At 39.5% G+C, this 22,282-nt stretch overlaps 1 protein-coding gene across 2 annotated transcripts in view; it reads right to left on the reverse strand.

Moving 5' to 3' along the window:
- Positions 1 to 22,282, reverse strand: part of LOC724468 — a 338,444-nt gene that overhangs the window by 248,545 nt on the left and 67,617 nt on the right. Inside the window, exon 2 of one of the 2 annotated variants that reach the window (XM_026445879.1) lies at positions 21,397 to 21,512. The exons of the other annotated variant lie outside the window; for it this stretch is intronic. The gene's annotated coding sequence lies outside the window, so the exon portion shown is untranslated. The remainder of the gene's footprint in view (positions 1 to 21,396; positions 21,513 to 22,282) is intronic. 2 annotated transcript variants of the gene reach the window in all.

Genomic DNA, 22,282 nt, shown 5'->3' on the forward strand with positions numbered 1-22,282 from the left:
GCACTGGCGAAGAGAGAAAGAGAGAAAGAGAGATATGATGCAGGCTGATGAATATTTGTCATATTTTTTTCCTTTTTTATACAATATTGTGTTTGTTCGATCGAGTGCAGTTATCTTTATCCAATTATCAATAATTTGGATTAAATGAATTTTTGAGGTAGAGATATGTATTTGAAAAGTGAATAGAAGAATTTTCAAAGGAGGGATTTGTAAACTGATTATGAAATAAATAAATATATATAAATATATATAAATAATATAACAATAAATGGGAAATTGTCAAGATATAATTTAATCGAGTTATCTGCATTAATTAGCGATGAATTGGAATCGGGATTTTTGAGATACGTTTTAAGAAACGAATTTACAACATTCATACTACGAACGTATCTTGTCTTATTCTTTTGTACATCGCCACTTCTTTTTTTTTATGATATGGATATGAATCCTCCTCGAGAATTTTCCTTTATGCATAATCTTTGAATTGCTTGCGATTCATTAAATAATATCCTCAATATCTCTGCACTCCAACTTTATTTACTTCAACACTATGACCATTTAATGATATCCCGATATCATCCTTCAGAATCGATCCTCCACAGGTGTTCCACATTTCTCAACACCCCGTGCAAGAAGCTGCAACAACAGTGACACTCGAATCGAAGAACCGAGAAGCAATCTAGCAATCCACGAGAGGAAGAATTAAGTCGGTACAAACGACGAGGGTGCTCTAGGTGTAACCATGTACCCTGTGTATCTGAAGAACGTTTTAATAAGGCACGTAGCCGAGGGGAAGAGAAGGTGGAGGAGTTCGTGAGCGTGAAAGGGGTTAGGGGACGCCGAAAGCAGTAGGGAAGAAGAATCGCGAGTGCATGGAGAGAGAGTAAATACTTAGAAGTGTTCGAAAAGGAAATTTGGCTCAATTCAATATTTCATAAAACGTGTAAAATTCATCTCGAAAGGCGGATTGTATCAAAGTCGAACAATTGGAATTGTTTGTCCACATTGGAATTCCAAGGGGCGGCAATGGTACCACTTGATCTGACGTTGTATCTGGATTAAGGACGAGTTGTAATTTGGCATGCCGAATATTTCAGTTTTGCTGAGCGAAACAGCACAGTGGACTCTTTTTTTATGTGTTTGCCTTTCACTTTCAATTATTTAATTAAATTTCTTTAAAGATTGCTCAATCTTTTTTCAAACTGGAGAATTGTCACGTAACAGGAATTGTGTGAGAAATAATTAGAACTTAAGTACGATTAACGAGGATCGGTTCTAACGTCAAGGCGATACTAGCGCCACGTGACCATTAACTACTAATATCCAATATTCTTATGCATTCGTTCATCCAATATAATGAGATATTAAATATAAATGAATTTTACACGTAACCAACGTATTACACTGCAATGAAAATTATTTTCAATATAAAAAATGGAAATTGTAATGCAAAAGAAAAATGAAAAGGATAAAATTCTAAGGAATGCTTCTCGGTTCCGTTCAATTCAATTCCACGTATTTTCTCTCATAAGGAAGGAAGAAGAAAGAACCTTGCTTCGTTTCGAAGCAGGATCATTAGTGAGATAATCGTCAGTCCAGTAACTCCACTCGGGGATATCGTTGTTTTAGGTGGAGGGATCGCGATCGAAAGCGAGGCATCGTTTATCTAGAGGCTGGCCTGGGTACTCGACGCTGCTCTCGACAGTGATCTGTCGGTTAATACGTCAGTACGATCTATGTAAATGGAAAGCGTCCGGTTGGCGAGCGGCGGCCATTACGCAGGCATCGACCGCGGCTAAATCGCTTCGAAAATATTCAAGTCGTCGCGCCACGCAGTGCACTGCTGCTGCCCTTCATCTGGCCAAAATTCAATTTTCGAAGTAACTGGATAATATTCGGCCAGCAAATCTGAAATTTTCTGCAATATCATAACCTCAAAATTTCTTCACGTTATTATTCTTGATTATGATAGAAGACTCGTACAATCTAATTGTACATTCGATTTCCGTTAAAATGTACAATTTTTTTTGTGAAATTTACTAATTGATAATATTAAGATAAACATATATTATTTATATATATATATATTATGATACAATACGTAATGACTATTTATAGTTCAATATTGATAATTTGGCAAAACGTTTTCCAAGATTTCTTTCGAATCTGGCACTAAAAATCCTCCTCAAAGTTATGAATAATTTTGTATTTCATCTCTTTGATACAAAAGGCGTCACAGAATCGACAAACTCGTTCGAGTCTATCTAGCGAATGCTGGATTAATTAATCCGTTCCCCATCGCGTTCCACTATCTCGATCGATATTCCCCTCCTCTCCTTCCCCTCCTTTCTGTTTATTTTTCCCTCGCGTTCTCGCGAGGTCACGAAAAGGGTTGTTTCCACGCTCACCATTGCACGAAGGGCGTCTCGTCCCTCTATCTCCTCCCCTCCTCCCTCCTCTTCCGTCCTCTCTCTCCCCCCCCTCTCCCCAATTAGTCGTTCGGCTATAATTCGCGTTAATCCGCGAGTCGCGCGGAAATCTCCGCATTTAAATCACGCCGCGATCAGCCAATTAGTCGTGCTCGGTTGTAGCCGTCGCTCGATTATCAATTACCGTGACCATTCTAACGACCGACAGGGGAGAGGCGGCTTAAGCTCTCTAATTCAATTTTCCGCGAATCGTCGGGGATGCGTGGAACGCTGCGGTGTCACCGAACCGCGCGAAAACTCGCGAGCTTATTATCGGCCCGATCGTGGCAAACCGAGCGTTTGTTAGATTAGGTTAGGTTAGGAAAGGATTTCGAGATTGGATAACCATTCGCTTTTGTTATTCGGCGAGGAACAAGAGTGGCAAGGTTAAGTTGGGTTAACTTTTTCTTGAGTTCGGTGTTTAAAAACCTAACCTAAAAACCTCTTAACTTTCTCTTCGTATAATAAGGGGAACTAGAGTGGCGAGATTCATACTAAAGATTCTCGAGAATCTAATTTAATTATAACCTAACTCTGGCGAAGGATAATCCCCCGAGTTTTGTTCTCGAATGGATTTGTATAATTGTAATGTAATAAGGAATAAGGTTTCCCTCGATGTTTTTCTACGTTTGGCCTAACCTAATCTCCTCGCCACGGCTCTTGAATTTTATTCTCTTAACTCGTGCCAATCCGTTGTGTAGTAGGAACTAATCCTAAATACGATCCGATCTCTGCTCCGGCAAGAAATATTTCCCGTAAAAGCGTTAACATATTTCTATCCATCTCCTCCACTCGGCACAATATTTTCCAGAGGGCGTGCGAGGGCAGCTCGTAAAGAAAGGCCGACGAGGTAACTTCGCTCTTCTCACGGGCCAAGGATTTCCGTAATTTCGTTCGGTTCCCCTAATTCCGCAGGAAATTGGCTGGCGTGGAGCTAGGGTGGAAAAATTCGGCGCTCTTGGACGCCGATCTTTACGATCGATACTGAGACGATAAGGGAAATTATCCCTAAATGGGACCGATTTTCCAACGGGCGATCGCCAGGAGACAATTAGACGACGAGTTTCGGCCGTTAGAACTACGTGACGCCAAGTTATCGCAATATAATTATGGCGCGGATCGGTTCGACCTGATTTCCATTGGTAGCACTGCGTACGATTTCAAGCATTCCTAGCCTATAATGAAGCAATTGGCAAACAGCACACAGTTACTTTTATATATTTTAGAATTTATTTATCGTTTATGAAAGAATTATAGATTCGTTAATTTTTCGAGTAAATTTAAAAAATATATATATATATCTGATTTCCGTTGATAGCATTGTATACGATTCCATGGATTCCTAGTCTATAATGAAGCAATTGGTTACTTTTATGTATTTTAGAATTTATTTAACGTTTGTTATTGAAAAAATTATAGATTCGTTAATTTTTCGAGTAAATTTATAAAAGTATATATATATCTGATTTCCGTTGGTAGCACTGCGTACGATTCCATGAATTCCTAACCTATAATGAAGCAATTGGCAAACAGCACACAGTTACTTTTATGTATTTTAAAATTTATTTTTCATTTTTCGAGTAAATTTAAAAAAGCATATACATATTTCCGCAAGAAGAAATTACGTTTGAAAAGATTATTATATGATTCTATTAATACAAAAATAACAACAGATAAGAATTTGAATTTGAATTTGCGATTTGAAATTAAACAATTTTCAAATAGTATTGTAAATTTATTATGAAAGAATATCGAAAGAAATACATCGTAAATTAATTTAACGTTATTTAGGATTAAATTTTTAAATTTTAATTAGGAAAACCATTGAAAAAATATTAAACATTAAGTTTCCCTGTAAAATACGTCAATCAACAATTCTATCCAACATTTTTCAAATACTCGTGACAAACAAGAAGTCTATCTATCTACTATAAAACGAATAGCCTTGTTGAGTAAAGTTGGAAAATATTGGCGTAGCCTTCCTCATGCGTCCAACGATCGAGGATAAAAATTTTGAATGACGGAAAACGATTCGTTGGACTCACCTCGACAAAGGTGAGCCGGTCGTTCACCAGAATGGACACGTTGACGAGATTCTGCCGCTTATTGCGCCGTTTCACCGATGTTGAATGGCTTTTGCCAGCGTTCGAGATGCGCGATCATGACTGATGAACGCCTCTATATATAACTTGAACTCGGCGAAGGATAACTTTTGACGGGGAAATTTTGGCAGAGAAATACGGATTCGTCGGAATTTGTGAACGAACGAAATTAAATATTAAAAATTAACTTGGAAAATTTCCATTCGACTTATAATTTTTTTAATCAATCTAGTTATTTCTGAAAGAGTTGATAAAAATTTTATCTCAAATGAAAACGAAAGTCTGCATTAGGTAGGTGGATCCCAATTTAACTCGACAAGATGAAGGATACATATATTTTATATGATTTTCAACATTTTTGACATTGGATTGGCACGAAAATAATCAACTAAAAAAATCAAAAGAAAAAAAAAAGCCTTAATTTATTTACCATTACTTAATTTTCCCCCTTCACATCTTTAAAAAACAAAATTCCCTTTAAAACAACATCTCCCCTCTCCAATACACCCTGTCCAATAAACACAAGAATAAAATAATCGTTAAAACTGAAACTATCCACCTCCCCATTTACCTTCCCTTTCGAATAACCATCTCAAATAATACCCACCCTCGAATATAACGTCCCCCCAGAAAGCCTAAAAAAGCGAGAACAGAACAGCTCTCGACGCGTGGAAGAGAGAGAGAGAGAGAGAAAAAAAGAAATAGGGCTCGCAATCCGTCACCGGTCACCGTCTCCCCGCCGTGAAAAGGGAGGAAAGTATCGAGAAGGGGCGGCGCCACCTCTTCCGCCGTGCATCAAAGTAAATTAAACAAACACACCACCATCGCAGCCGTCTCTGCGGCCACGAGTAATACATTTTATGGACGATTTTGCGAAACGCGAGCCTCTCCCCCCCCAGCACGCACGCGGATGCGTTAATCCCAACCCCGACGGCTAACCCTCGCGGTTGAATGCGCCCAGCTAAAAGCCACCACCACCACCACCACCGCTACCAGCACCGATGCAGCCGCCATTCATCCACCGCCGCTTTCCATCCACTCTCCACCCCCCTCTCCACCTCTTCCTCTTCTCTTCTCCCCCCTCCTTCCCTCCTCCATCTCCTAGCTCGCCCAACTATCCCGGTCCCTAAGCCCTGCGACCTCTCCAGAGCACAATAGATTCCTGTAACTACCCCTATCTACGCTCACGAATCGAGAATGCCTGTTTGTGTATTCGATTGTGAACGGTTATTTGCCGGACAGTGGCGCTAGTTGTCCGCAGTGGAGGCGTACCCGTCGCCTTGCGGAGGCGATCCCGGATTGCATGGTCCGTCACGGTTGGCGGACGTTAGATTCGGTCGAACTGTTTTTGATAGGAGAGAAGTATCTTTTGAGACTCTATTGTTGTATCGGATACACTTGTAACAATTCGGTTCGATAATTAATTTCAGTTTGCCAAGAATTCGAACATGGCGTTTTATTTTCGCCAATGTCTTACGCAATGGCGAGAAAAATGATTTTTATTCGGAATCTGTACAAAGTAAGCTCGAGTTGAAGTAATGAAGCAACGTTTCCACGTAGGGGGATCGCGTGTGATCGTCGCCAAGCGGAAAGGGTTTTCCTCCGTGGAAGGAAACGGCGTGAAAAATGTGCGAAGGGTTCGAGGGTGAAGGGGAAGGAACGGCTTTTTTCAGGGGATGCCGTGACCAGCGTATAGGAGAGCATTATTTACGCTGTGCCATGGATACGAGTTAGAGAGCAAGCTCACGTATGCCTCTAGTAATTGCTACCGTCAAAATCGGTATAATTTACGACCAATCTCGATACTTTCTTTCCAAGGGAGTGATTTATAATTTTTCAAGCTGAAGAAAACCTGCGTTTGGTACGTGGATTTATACCACTTTCATTCGGAACTTTGAAACAAATGGATGGACGGCTATTGAAAGCGTAGTGGAAATGTTAATTAAAAGCCTGTGGCGATACTAGCGCCACGCGACCATTAACTACTTGTACTTAACACGATTATGTATCTTTTTTCTTAGAAGAGGTATTTGTATTATTCTTATTATTCGAATTACTTATATTTTTTTAAATATTTATACATGTATAGTTTGAAAATTTAATTTATAGTCTCCGTTATACTCTCTCGAATTCGAATTAAATTAAATTCAAGCAAGATTTGACTAACTTTTAACTAATCAAGATTTTCAAATCAAGTTAATCGTAATCCAGCTTCAATTTAAACAACTCGATTAATTTGAACGAGTCTTTCGACACGTTAACGATCAACCTGATTCTCCTATTCATCGTTTAATAATCAATACATACTACCAATAATCTCTTCATTTCCCTCGTTTAATTTATTCCCTTGTTTGTTGCATAATGAGATGCTCGCAATTATAACGAACTTATGTTTTGAAATATTTATTCTACCCCGTAATTAAACACCATTATACAGTTATGAATACCTATAATAATCTTTTCAGCGTTACTACATATCTGGATAAAAAAAAAACTATTTCAAATCGATAAATGAAAAAGTACATCGAAAAATCCATCGAAAAATAAAATACACGATACTTTTTCGTTCTCTCTCTCTTCCTCGATATATTTCGTTCATTAAAATTTTCGTTTTAAAAATCGATGAAACAACTAACGAGGGCTCGAAACAAGAATCTATTTGCAAACTCGAGCGTAAAATATGCCATCGTTATACTCTCTTTCTTCTCCGAGTGGTTACTCTTCAAGTTTGTTAAATTTGGTTTAACGCTGGTAAGCAAGCAAGTATCGACCAAAGAGCGCCCCACTCTACTCGGTTTCTTCCTCTACTAACACTGTCGGATAAGATGTGCTTACTGGTCTCTGAAAGAGGGTTGCGACCTGTGCCCTACAATTGTCCACCATAATCGCATGAAATAGATATCTACGCGTGGAGTTAACAGCAAAAGAATACAAAATTTCGAAAAACCAGTCTGGAAGTATAAAATATTTGCAAAATTTTCAAGAAATTCCCTTCTTCAAGAAGAGAAATGTTTTTAAAAAAAAACGATGAGAAAATTGTTAGGAACGATTATGCATTGTCATTTTATTTTGTCTTCGTGTCACTTTGTCCAATTTCGATTGAAGCCTCGATGGAAATTTTTGTACATTAACTATTCGCCTTTAAAATCGATTTTTCAAATTCTTAATTAGATAGAAAATGATTTACACATCTACACGTCATTCCGTAGGAGAAGTGTTATCAAGCACGCGAACCTCTTCTCTTGTCGACAGAAAACTCGTTTCGGTGGCCGAGTAACGTCCGGACGACTTTAACGAATGAATTTTTCCACCTTTTCGGACTTTCGTTGTTAAATAAATTACAGGGAAATTCCCTTCCGCCATCGTTGGCCGGCGTCCAATGCCGGGTCCACGTTGCGCGCGACAATGCGAAATGGTGGACGAAACGTCGAAAACTGCTTTCACGAAACATTCTGCCGACATTCCGGGAAAATATATCTAGACTTTGATCGACAAAGGGACCACGAAAATCACATCTGCGCGCGACTACCTCTGAAAAACCACTCTATCTCTCTGTATTTTCGTATTTTCGTCCGCCTTCCAATACCCTTCACCGCCCTGTTGACGGTCTGCAGGGAAGGCACGAATTAATTTTTTCTAGAAAATAACGTAGCAAAGTTCGTTACGCTGGTAGAGTGGAATGAAACACGCGGGGATAAAATTCGTTTCTTTTCTTTTTTATCATCCGTGTATAGGACACTTCTGATATCATTATTTTTATCTAGTTCATCCGTGTAGATAAATTTCATAAAACAATTTCTCCAAAATGCACTTTAATATTTAATGAATTACGTAGACTTACTTTCCCTCTACATTTCTACATTTCTAATTATATCCTGCAGTCCAGACAATGGGAACTCGGCTAATTGTGTTCACATAAATGTCGTTTCACCACGAGTAGACCTAACCTCAGTTATCAAAAATCCAATAGAATTTCGTGAAACATTTATTTTAACCCCAATCAATATTTACAATAAAAGAAAATTATCGATCGAAGATCAATTTCAAACTCCAATTCACGACTGGCCTCGATAAAACAGAGTTCAAAGTAAACCCGTTCGAAATCTCCGAGCTCGATATATAATCTCCGACGCAGCCACCTACATACTTATCCCCGTTGCTGATTAAACAACTTCACCGAGCGTACACGCGCTTCATAATCGCTTTAATGATCCCCCCGGCCGAAGGAAGTCTGTCTGACTACTAGGCAACGAAGGAGAGACAGAGAGAGAGAAAGAGAGACGAACAGACAGGCAGACAGAGAAGGAGAAGATGAATCGCGGCGTGTTTCATCGAGACTTAGAAATCAAATATTTGCCCCGTGGATGGATGAGAAGGTTCGCCTCAGTTTACACGGCGAAAACTCGCGGATCCTAAATACTCAGCATTTACTCCGACTCTCGTCAACGAGAGGAGAGCGGCAGAGCGAGCGGTGCGAGAAACGAGGGGGGACGGGGAAGAAGAAGGGGCCCGATGCAAAAGGGTTAATTTGCTGACCGTCGGTGTTTATGGAGATCGGGGAAATCGCAAGCCGCGCGATTATAGCCAACCGAAATAGCGGCGGAAGCCATGGCGCAGGCGTAGGCCGGCCAAAATAGCGCTGAATCAGCGGCCATTATCGCTGAACATCGGCCGTTATTATTGCGAGTTAACTCGTCTAAGCGTTTATCATCCGTAAGGACTTACCACGGCCAACCTAATTGGCGCGCACGATCAGTGAGAATCAAAATGACCGAAGTGAGGTAGTGGAGCCGAGAGGTTGGCTAGTTCTAACCGTTCACCTGTTAGCCTGTTTCGATAGATGTGATCAATCATACGAGTTCGCGCTCGAGGAGGCGTCCCATTGATCCCAGGAATCCATCGCTGGAAATAGGCCACCGCGCGAGTGAAATTAGGATTATGCCTTGTTAGCCGGTGGATGTATTAATTTCGGGCTGTTGAGGATACAGGTGTATACAGGGTGAATCGTGTAATTGTTGGATCTTCAAAAAGTAGTTGATCGATCGTACGTGTTCGCACAAATTTGTGTGCGTTATATTATTTGTTTCAATGATAAATTGGTGAATAATTTTGAATTGTTGAAGATATGTATATATATATATATATATATAGAATGTCTCTTAAGTGAAGTTAAAAAAGTTGATTGTACCTAAATAGAAACAATGGAGAGAGTTCATGTATATATGTATCTTGTTTGTTCATTTGTTAATAAAAGCATATACATAGAGTGTCCCATAATTTATGGAATCCATTTTACCTGCACATTCAGAAACAATGGAAAAGTTCATAAAATACAAATATGTATTCTTCGCTCTAATGTAATAACTTTGACCTGTTTCAAGCTCGAAAATGGAAAGAATTATGTACATATGTACGTCTTATTCGTTTTAATGAATAATTTTGAATTGATCGTGTACAAGTATATTTTATTTGTTAAAGATTAGATGTAATAATTTTGAACTGATATAACATACAGGCTGTAATCTTGTAATCTCTAATTTTTAACACAGTTTAATTACGTACTAAAATAATGAGAGAAAAATCATTAAATACTCGATCTCATAAAACTCAATAGAGATATTTAACGCAAATATCTTCCTCCAAAGTGGTAAAAAACCGTAAAACAAATTTCCAAACGTGGAGGAGGAGGATACGAAGAGCAAAGATTTGAATAGCCGCGTCAAGATTATACGTGCAGTTCTCTCCCAGGTCGAAGCACCGTTAGTTAGTTTGAACTAATTTTCGCCAAGGTTAATATTTACCGGCCGAATGGATCCTCTCCGCGTTATCTAAACCGCGGATGAAGATTCTCCAGTTGAAGGTTGAACTAACGGATCGCGTTGATGGCGAACGACGCTCTACGACCAGTTATCGGCGCTATTTGAGGTGCAAGCTTACTTCCTGCAGATGCAGGCTTAATTGAGAGAATGTTTCGGTCCAAGACTGAGCCAGAATTCCAAAACCAAGGACGATTTTAACAGGATAGCTTACAGGATAGAAATCGGTGGAAAAATTTGCAAGAGCAAATTACAAATCTCATAATAGTTCGATATTCTAATCTTCCTATCGAAGTGAAACGCGCATATCGATTCTCCATTTCCTAGGTTAATAGGCTATAACTGAATATATCTGATTCCCATAAGCTAGTTTTTTAAGCTTTTCAATATTAGCGGCCAGATTCTGTACAAGTACTGATAAATGGCTTGGAAAGATTGCGAACTAATCCCGGAAATTGGAGACATCGAATAGATAAGAATGGATATTTTTCACTATTCTTCATAATTTAATTCGATTTGTCAAACAATGTTTTCAACGCTATGATATCAGATATGCGACACTAGCGCCACGCGACTTTTAACTACTAGTGCTCACACTGTATCTGTACACATATCCTACATATTTATTTACGCATCTTATTTCATATTTTATTAATATCGATTCTCGAGACAGTTATCTATTGTAATAACAAAAATATATAGGGTGACTCGTGAATTTGTGAAGCTAAGAATATTCTGAAGCTCAAAATAAAAAGTTTCGTTTCAGAGAAAATGAAGTTTGATACATGGACGTAGCTAATAATTTCTTAAATATTTTTAATTTTTCCTCCTCGTTCGAGCCATTCTAACCTCAATTTTACCACTAGTTAAGAACCTCTATACTTCATCAGAGACGTTCGAAATGGCTATCGTTAGAGCTGACGTTAACTCTCGTGATAAGGAGGAGTAGGGGATAGCTTGTTTCACGGAAGAGGGGGCCAATAACGATTCGCGAGCGCTCAGCCAGCCGCTTCGATTTTCGAAATGGTGGGAGCCGACGAAAGGGGGTGTGGGAAGTACTTAAGTAATCTACGTATCGATGATGGCTCGATGTCTGCATCCAGCTGCATCAGGCCTCTATACCCCTTCCCACTCGTGTGTATCGATTCGACATCTCTGCTTCGACCTGGTTGTGCGTATGTATGTGTGTGTGTGTGCGTGGCTATGTGTGCATCTGTCTGTGCCATTTACCTACGTAACGTCGTAATAACTGCTGCTTTGGGCTCGCGTGCGCGATAAGAGAGATACGCATTCGCATAAAGGCACTGGATATACACACCAAGCGAAGCGTGGAACGTGGAAGTGAAACGAGTATCAGCGAGTTCGAATTTGAGTTCTGGAGAGCAATAAAATATGTATACAGGGTGATCCGGGTGAATCGTGGATATACATAGAAAGTTTTGATATAAAATAATTCTTTTTGTTATTGATAAAGTTTTCATTATTGTCAATATTCGCAAAGTACGATTCTAATGTTTATTAAAATATTTGCAGAGTATAAACTAAAATATTGATATAACTCGAAATATATAATACTTTATATCCTTAAAGAATCTACAGTATTAAATTTAAATATTAAAAATTGCATGGAATATTCACTTTGCATAGAAAAGATATTAAAAAAAATTTCTTTTGCATACAATTTTCCATCCATTAAATTACATTTACATTTCAGTTTAAGGGACACCTGAAGTGCATCAAATTGCATTGTAAATTTTTCGTTGAAGGGTCCCGTTTGGGCAAGCGTTACTTCAAAATGAGGTGACAACTCGAAAAACTAAGCTAAGCTTCGACGAACATTTTTAATAGTACTTTCGAAGTACTTTGATAGTGGTTTTGGTTTTCGAGAAACGAAATACCATCGAAATACCGTGTCCCAGGGTATTAACACGGTGGATGGTTATGAGGGAGAAAGAGGGATAGAAGGGAGAAGTAATCGTGGATGAGGTTTCACGGGATGGGTAATAGGCGGGTTTGCAATGGCGCATAATGACTGGAACGACTGGAGCGAACTGAATATCGCCACTCTATGCCGTCGTATATGTTTATGGGACAATCGATGATGTATTAACGTCAGGGACGTGGCCACAGACAGCTAACCGGATGGGCGAACCCGACGCGAATTGCACTCGAATGCTTGGCGTAGGGTGGATGATGCGCTCATCAACGTGCCAATGATCTACCTTGTTATTATCCTATTGTGAAAAATGTGTGAAAACTCGTTGGACCAAACTTTAACGAGGGACAGTTTATAAAAATGTTGCAAGACAACATAGATTCTGTTGAAATTCATTTGATGGAAAAATGGAATTTTAGCGAAATGGTTGGGTTTTGTTCGAATCTTGGATACTTTTTCTCGGGATTAATTTGAGACATTTTAACTTTAATTAACTTTCCTTTTAATCTATTTTAATATCCTGTAGATGTCTTGAATTATTTCTGAGAGTATTATTGAAATATCCAGAAAAAGGGAGGAAGGAAGGGAAAAATGAAGGCGTAACGATGACAAATATGTTGATAATAACATTCAATTTCAACGATGATTGAAAATTGCGATGATTATGTCGTTTTGGATGAACTTCGTATGAAAAGTTTCACCGCAGTTACGTGTTTCGTAACTTTCGCAAATATTTTAAAAGTTTAACCGTTTGATTAAAGGTGTACGAGGGTGAGAAAAATTCCTCCGCAGGGAGGAGCCGTTTGGAGAATCTATATAACTCATACGGTATTCTCTTTTGGGCGAAAGTTGGCCGAAGAGAGTCGGAAAAGTTTCAAATTAACCTTAGACTCTTCCACGTCCACGTCTCTACGCTTCCCACTCGTGATGCGATCTGCATAAAATGAAATCGAGAATGGGGAGGGGGAGGAGGGGGATAAAACCGAGTAGGAACCGATTAAAATTTTCTTCGTTCATTTCGTGCAGACTTTAATCCTCTTCATCCTCGATCGAGAGGATTGCGCGCGCACAAAAAAAAAAAAAGAAGAAAAAAAAGAATCCCTTCCTCCACCGTTAATTAATTTTATTATCGATGCATAAAATGTGGGATTTACTGTTATTCCATCGGGCAAATATTTGAACGTTTCCCGAGCAGAGAGATGAAAATACCGCCCGACTCAGCTGAGGATTCTGATTGTTTGCGGACGAAGAATCAACTAAAAATCCTGTCGATACGGCAGAATCTATGTAATACCTGTACATACGTGTATCAGCGAGTTGTTGATTTATTGCCTGGAATCGTATAATTTGCGCGTCTCTAAATACAAACACACAACCCAGATGCGAGTTCTGCAACTCCTTTTCAAGAATACTCTGTTGTATTTTGGTAGAGAATAATTCAAGTTTCGATTTTCGCCACTAGAGGGATACGTTTTCTCGCGAGTACTCGCTCGCCCACTTAACTATAACAACTTCTGATCCTGCTCGAATTTTGTATATGGTTTACAAGTGGCAAACATCTCCATTGACGGATAATTGTAATTCTAATATGTGTGCCATAGTTGAAGACGAATTCTGAAGCAATCTACAAGTAAGTAAGATATTAATCTGGTATTTAGTTAGGTATATTGGTAAGTATCCTACTATACATAGTTCGTTCGATGTTTTGAGATTGGCATACGTCGAAAGATAATTGAAAGGACAATCTGTAGACTAAATATATAGATAAAAAAACATTATCTGATTGTTGGATGAACAAATGTACCATCGATAGACAATTGGCCTACGAACAACAATCCACCAGGATAATTAATAATTAATTGAACTTAGATTCAAACGCTTTGTTAAAAATAAAAGTTTACCAACAAAAGTATTTTATTCCACTTGCTCCAAAGTTCCACCAATCTACTCTGTCAAATCCATGCCAGGCCACCGTTCTCCATCCCCCAATGACCGAATCCCGAAATTCGTTAGATCGTAAGTGGCGACGATCGAGCGATTAACCTCGAAACCAGCTTCGATTAAACTTTTTAAAGCTGATCGCGTCAACTGAGATACGGTTCGCGCGGGGAGGGAGGGAGAGCGTCGAACGGGAGACCCCGGGGGATGGATGGAAGCGCGTATGCTCCGCGATACGGCTTCCTTTCCAAGATTTCCCCTCGAGCGGGCCGAGAAAGTTTCAAATTGACCCTGGCTCGGTTTCACCCCCTACGCGCCACTCGATCCGCATCAAATAAACTCTAAATAGAGAAGACGAGGACTACTGTCGGAGATCGAGAAGCAAAGACGTTCCTGGTGGAAGGGTAGGGACGATAGAGAGCAGTAGGGAGATGGTATAACGGTTTCCGTTGCGGGCTGAATTTCTCCATTAGCCACCCCGTATCTGTGCGGTCTCCTCCTCCTCCTCCTCCTCCTCTCCTCTCCTCTCCCGCGTGCACGTCTGCGTGCATTCACAGGGTACAGAGGCGGCCGTTCACGTACTCGACGAGCGTGCACGCGGCCTCAGACACCCGCAAAGATGAACGGGGACACAAATCACCGGCACGGAGAGGGATAACATCGGTAGAGGTTTCTCTCTCTCTCTCTCAGACACGTGCGTAATTGAATCGGTCATATTTCGAGATGGAGATTCAGTGCGTGCCTTGTACGTGATGTACATGCAGCCGTGTTATATTATATATATATTATATATATATATATATATTAAGAGATTAAGATAGCAGTTGAATATCGATTTCTGATTCGTTTGAAACGACGATTGAATTTACGAAATGTTGGAAAAATTTCGATAATATTTTTCTATTGGCCAATATTAGGAATATGAATAAATTTGGCTAATATTATATATGAATAAATTATCGGTGATATTCTATGAATAATGTGGAATAAATTTTGTTCGTTTAAAAACTAATTTTCGTGGGAATCGAATTTGAAAATTCATTGAATATTTATGTATTCAATCCCAATTTTCGGGAAAATGAGCACGCGGGCTAGTAAATTTTATTCCACGCTTTCCATTCATTTTCACGCGTAGAATAATTTCCATTATTCGTTTAAAAATTAATTAATTTCATTTACGCTCGAAAAATCTTCAAATTTGATTTGCCCAAAAATTCAAAAATTGAACGTTCTACGTTCAAGAAGATTGTGAATTTTAATTCATTTGCAGCATCAAACTTTTGATGGAGGAAAAAAAAAAAGAAAAAAAGAATCATTTTCGAAAATATTTTCTTTCCAAAAATACCAGAACTGATTTCTTGGCATTCTTCCTCGAATACTCTAATTATTCGCTAATTTTTCGGCAGAAAAAGAAACAGGAATGGGGAAAATGTGACGATTACATTACACGATCGTTAAAATCGTGAATCGCTTAAATAAGCTCCTGGAAAATCTCTCGATACCTGGCCGTTCGTTTCTACACGCGAAAACGCTTGAGCCAGCTCCCGGTGCCGTTTATTTTACAAACACCGGCCACGCGAGGGGGTCGATATTTCTGTGGATGTTGCCACGTAGCAATTATTTGGTTCCATGGTTATCCCTGTCGAAACTATGGATAATCGAACGAATTATTCAATTTATTCAATTTCGTGATTTTATGCAAATTTAATAACCTACACTAAGTACATAATATTAACTTGTAAATTGATTTTTCTCAATGTAAATTTAGTTAGAAAGTTAAGTATTTACTTATATCTCTTCCTCCATTTAATTTATACGATATTGCGTCACGTTTATAAAATCAAGTTTGTAAATCAATTTAAATCGAATAATTTATTTACTCGTAGATAAATTGAATTAATTTAATTGTTTAAATTTACGCGGTGAACTGTTCATTTCTAATATATTTATATATATATGTACACGGTTCAATTATTGCTTGGTGAATTTGGTATCAAGATCACATTAAAACACGATATTTCCTTACAACACATGATTGGTTAATTAACTTAATGCTCGATATCATATGGCAATTACAACGTTCATTTATCCGTATACCGAAATGAATCGTTAAGAGTCCGGTGAATTGCGCATAGTAATTAATTTATCACTACTTGTATAAGGGAGCTGAAATAAATAACACGGGTGTGTATAGCCGCGAGCCAATAAACACTGCTGCGAAACATTCATAACCATGGCAAAATCGTATATAAAGAAACTTTGTAATCAGAATTCACCGACCTATTTAAACTTAATCCGAAAAAAAAAAATCATTACCGATCCTTCTTTCTTTACGACAATCACTATATATATAAATAACCAAAAATAAAAAGAACAAAAAAAAAAAAAAAACATACACGATTCCAAGAGCCGATAATTTCAAGAAAGAGGCCACTCGTAATCTCTCGCCAAGTCTGTGCTCTCCAAGCTCGAAATATCGAAGAAATTCGCACGAAGGGCGCGAGGGAAGCGGGTATTTTTTTTAAAGGTTCGCGTGACCAGGTTGGTCGATGGGGAGGGGGGTGAGGTGGCGTCGAAGCAGCGACGGGGAGGAAGACGTGTAGCAAGCAAGGGTGGTTGGAAGGTAGGAAGAAAGGAGAAGGCGATCGTTTGAAAAGGGACAGAGATCGAGAGAGGAAGAGGGGCGGTTGGCTCTAGGGCCGCAGGGAGCGAGAGAGAGAGAGAGAGAGAGAGAGAGAGCGTGCAGGGGAAGGCTCGCGGATCGATTCAGCCGCTCGAGTCGAGTTGAGACTATGCTTCGGGGGCCGTACTACTCCTCTGTGTACCCTCCTCTCTCTATACGTATGCGCCGTATCTACTCTCCTCTGCCCGAAAGTCTGCCTCTTCGCAGCGCCTCACTCTCCGTTTTCGGCTACGTTCCTGTGTGTACACGCCGAGCTACGTGCGCGATATCCATCCCCGAGACGTGTGTACACATACACATACACACGCGCGTGCGGCGAAAGAGCAACGAAAGTAAGGATTATTGGGGCCAAACGGGGGAGAAATTTGGAATTTTAATCCGACCATCGGGTGGCTAATCTACGTCCGTTGTGATAGGGTGGATTGGCTCGATGGAAAGATTGGATGGACATTTGACAATTGCTCGAATTAGCTGGGTCCTCCCATTGCCAAATTCTACATAATGGAAACAATATCTTTTAATTGATCCCTATTCCAATACCTATGCGAATTATTGGCTATTGGTAAATTATTAATAAATCTATTAAATTGTAATTATAGATTTAAAAATGTAATGTAACTTCATAATGTAATCGTTGTAATCTTGTTTGTATATAATACGAGAAATCAGTCGGTTTCTAAGAATAATATAAATGTCATTGTTCATAGGATAATTCCCTTACAGGGATGAACTGAAATACACAAATAGGAGGAAGATATATATAACGCGTGTCTGTCTTCACGAATCAACAATCGTTCATCCATAACATGATCGAAAACAAAGCAGCTAGCGGGCTTAATTACTTTCTCCACCGGAAACGCAATTCGCCAACGCACCGTATCGCGGTTTGCGGTTAACCTGACCGCGTCATACGTGTGTACAAATCCATGAATCCGCGCCCCGAAATATGATGAGCGAGCAATGTCGGGGGTCTTTCCACGTTCGACGAGAATTCTGGCCGTCGTGCAACGTTGAAACCTCGCCCGGCATTCGATGTCGACGTCTCGAATGGTGACGAGCGGCATGCACCGCGCACACACGCGGCTGCTTCTCGTGGCACGAAGGGGCCTTGCGACTCGTGTGCAATGTGGGCGCACCGCGGCGCCACCAGCGGCGGGTACACGGTTGACAGAAACGCTCACGATGGCGTGAGAGATCGTGCCTCTGTTTCGCTTCTATTTGTCCTCTCGTCACGCGTCCCCGCGACGTTTCTCCGAGCCTTGGAGATGGCCAAGTTCGCGTCCGTTATTCGTGCCTCGCCTCGTGGAAACACGGTGGACTCGACCGTGATGGGGAGCATGCAGATATTTGTACCGAAGATGGTGTCTCGAGTATTTTGGTATCGTTGATTGCATTGCAGATTGGGATACAATGTTCGGTTAAACGTTCCCGGGATGATTCGTGTATTTATTCGTTTGATAAAAATGAATTATGTATGAATAAAGGGAATTCAATCGAAATCAATTTACTAGATTTGTATCGCGCAGATTCGATTGATTAAAAAAAAGTATTTGTATATCGTTGAGGTCATTTATTCTCGTAACAAAACATTTGGTAGGTCATTAGGTAGAATTGAAATAAAGATTTTTCCATTCTCTTTAAATATCGTGTTGTTTTTTGCACAATCATTTGCATGTTAAAAATTTTAAAAATGCGTAAACGTTTCCGCTGATCTAGCAGAAAGAAGGATAACCTCGTTGAAGAGTAAATAAGTTAATAAAAATGATAAATAACAGTTGACCGTATAATAAAAACGCCTGTGAGATAAGAGTTTCACTTTTTATGAGGAAAGAATTTTGTTTTACAAACATTTGATCGAAAACCATGAAAAACTAACCTAAAAGCATATATACAACTTTCGTGTTTACGGAGATAAATACGGAGAATTTGAAATCCATCAAGGGGGAGAATGAAAAAGTCGTTGGTAAAACGGTTTTATATAGGAATACAAATTGATACCAGCCACTGTTGCGATATATGGGTTTATGGTTACCGCGAAGCAGTATATATTCCGGGCGGTTACAAGAGACATTAAAACGGTGGATCGATTAAACGCGGCCAATTAAAACTTAATGGCAGCGAATTAAGCTCCATAAAAGCCGAAGGGCGAGATTTTTTACCGTCTTTCTTCCTTTTTTCCCCTCTGCACTACCGATTCTCCATCCTTGGAACAAATGTTCCTCCCACAACTCCATTCCTCTTTTCGTTCCATTTTCCTCTCTCTTCTTTCCTCTCCTTTTCCTTTTTTCCCCTTTCTCTCATAATGGAAACGGCCGCGAATTTAGATACACCGACGAATATTTCCAATTTTTCCGGTTCCGGTGTAAGATTGGGAACCATGCAGCGTATATGGTATTGCACGGATCGCCCCGTTTGAAAAGTTAAACGCAAGCAATTGGAATTCGATGGAACTCAATTAAACCCGATTAAACCCAATAGAGAGTAGAATTTTTTTTTACGATTCTTTTTTTTTTCCTTTCTTTCTTTTTTTTTTCCCCTTTGCTTTGTCGTTTCTCCGATTTTCGTGACCCGATTTCGTGCATGTGCGAATAAAAATTTCATCGCTGATTATTATTTTTGATACTTGAACTATAGGGAAAAAAGATTTTTGTCGAAAAGTTTTAATAGAATAATAGAAAAATATATGAATTATATAAGTATTACTAGTTAACAGTCGCGTGGCGCTAGTATCGCATCACCAATCGTCGTGAGATTGACATTTCATGAAAAAAATCTCACAAAATCATTCATGCAAATTGCAATTTATATGAATACGATTTAAAAAATGGAACTTTTATTTCTTAAATATAATTTAAAAATTTTTTTTTCATAAATCGCGCAAACGTCGTCGCAATCTGCTCACAAAAAAATCTGCCTTTTACGAGTTTGTATACCATCGACACATCAGCTGAACGAAACGAGAGCAATACGAACAAAAGTTAATAATACTTTGCCCGGCAGCCAATTCCTTGTTAAACTCTTTAAAAACAGTACCAGTTGGGACATTGTCCCGCGGATATATTTGAAAGCATGGCGAGATAAAGGGTACCGCTGATCCAATAGAGTCCTTATGCCGGCCAATCTGCGCGGCTACTCGCTATCTTGCAGAATCAACGAGATTATCCTTTAACGTGGCTTGGCCATCTGTGCACCGGCCTAATGGCCATTCGTCCATCCGCTTGTTCGCATCGAAACTGTCGCTAGCTTTGAAATGCGGTGCATTAATGGTGTACGAAAGCAGATAACGTCCTTACCGAGGTAATTATTGTCCAATGTAGGCAAATTAGCTATTCCTGCCATATAGGCAGAAATTAATTAACTGCCTAATTGTGCTTCTTCATATCTTTTGTTTTCATTGTCACGTCTCTTGTTTCAACTTTTTATTTTCTAGTCACTGAATATAACGGGTTATGGAATAGTTACACAGCTTGATAAATTATAGGCAGAAACATTTGAGCCTGAGTTTTGTTTTTATTTCTATTTGCCGAGTGTACGAAGATCGTTTTTGAAGATCAAACCTTTTCTTCTTCGATAGTAATAGTCGTAGATGCTAAAAGATTCAAAATTGTGAATCATTTTTCAGAAAATCGAGATAAGAATGGCCACTAGCGAGAAAGACGATGTGCAATGAGACATCTAGCGACGACAAATGGAAATATCGAAGGAGAAACCGAATACCTTCTTTCAAAGATGCAGAATTTCATGGCATCTGTTGATATGCCAACAAGTAGATAGTTCCATGCTTTCAATTAGTACGATAATTTGCCAAAAATATCATGCAATTTTCCCTCCGTGAAATAAGAGAAGCAGATTTACAGAATCATTCCTCTGTACACTATAAAATAATTTCGCTTCTGAATAGCCCCAAAACCTTGAGGCACAGTAGTTGCATGCTTTCAATTAGAGCATTATCTTTGTTTATCAGTATCCCAGTGTCTCGTAACTTGCTGTCGTCCACTCGGACGATATCCGCCCGCTGCAGTTGCGGCGCACCAGGAGCACGTCCGTCATATGCAATAACACTAAGATAACACAAGCTTTATGGTCTCACGTATCTCCTGATCGCGGCACGCAGCTCGCGGAACGGCCTCGTGATTCCTACGATAACACGACGTCATGTCCAAACGATGCTCATGTCCGAGCCACCAAATTTTTTTTCCCACATAAAACGTAGCTTCCTTCCCTCCCTTTCCCTCGTTACTGTTTCTGAACCGCATATAAAAAAGTGTCCAAAAAGATCGGTATTTTTTATCAAAAAAATCGTATACCGAATAAGTTGTTAATTATTTTGAACTTAGTAATAAATCTTTTCTTCCTCGGATTATGTAAATTATTCATTTATTTATTTCCAAAAAAAACAGAATTCGATATAGATAATTTCAATCTTAAAGAAATTGTTAAAAACTCTATATACCTGTCTCACGATGCCACCGATTTACACTGTCCCTGTCCTCCCCGTTGTGTCTTTACCTCTCTCTTCCTCTCGCGAGCGCTCTGTCCGTCCCTCTTGCGGCGGAAACCGTAACTACACTGGAACAGAGAGAGAAACGCGTCATGGTGGTCGCGTGAAAAATTCTTCCTCCTGCGAGCGAATATATAATCGGGGCAGGTTGAAAAAGAGAAAAGAAAAGAATGAGAGAGAGAAAAAGAAAGAAAAGTGACGATGCGTGTCTACTTAACCGACTTAATAAACGGCAACGTGCGCAACGGTGAATGGGGCCTGAACTGGCTCTTTTCATGCCGAGTTCGGCTTTGTGCACGGGTGTCGTTTTGTCGCGGCGGCGCGGCGCTGGCATTCACCGCCGGTAACAAGCTGTAAGCAGTCGGCTAAACTAGTCCTATTGAGACACTTGAAAAGTAATCTGGCAGGGATTGACCCTGTTGCTCGCTATTCGTAACCGCTCATTGCGCCCGCTGTTCAACGATGCTTCTTTCTTTCTTTCTTTCTTTCTTTTTTTTTTCTCTCTCTCTTCGTGGGAACGGGATCGTCCTATTTCGAACGTGAACTGGGAGATTAGGGGATAGCAGAATATGGGGCAGGCGTCACGCGTGGATAATGAGAAGAGAATTAATTTTTAAGCGAGTTGCAAATTGAAATTCTTCGCAGCATGAATATTTTTTTATCGGTAAAAAATTACATTTATAATTTCACGTCACGAACAACGGATAAAAATGTAATATCCGTAATATAAATTATCTTAATAGGAATCATTCCAAAATTTGAACAATATTTCTTTGATCCGGACTCGTTGATAAAATTAAAAAAAGAAATATCATCAAAAGAGAAGATAAAAATTCCA

This window comes from Apis mellifera, linkage group LG16 (assembly GCF_003254395.2).
Source record: "Apis mellifera strain DH4 linkage group LG16, Amel_HAv3.1, whole genome shotgun sequence".
Classification (NCBI taxonomy): domain Eukaryota; kingdom Metazoa; phylum Arthropoda; class Insecta; order Hymenoptera; family Apidae; genus Apis; species Apis mellifera.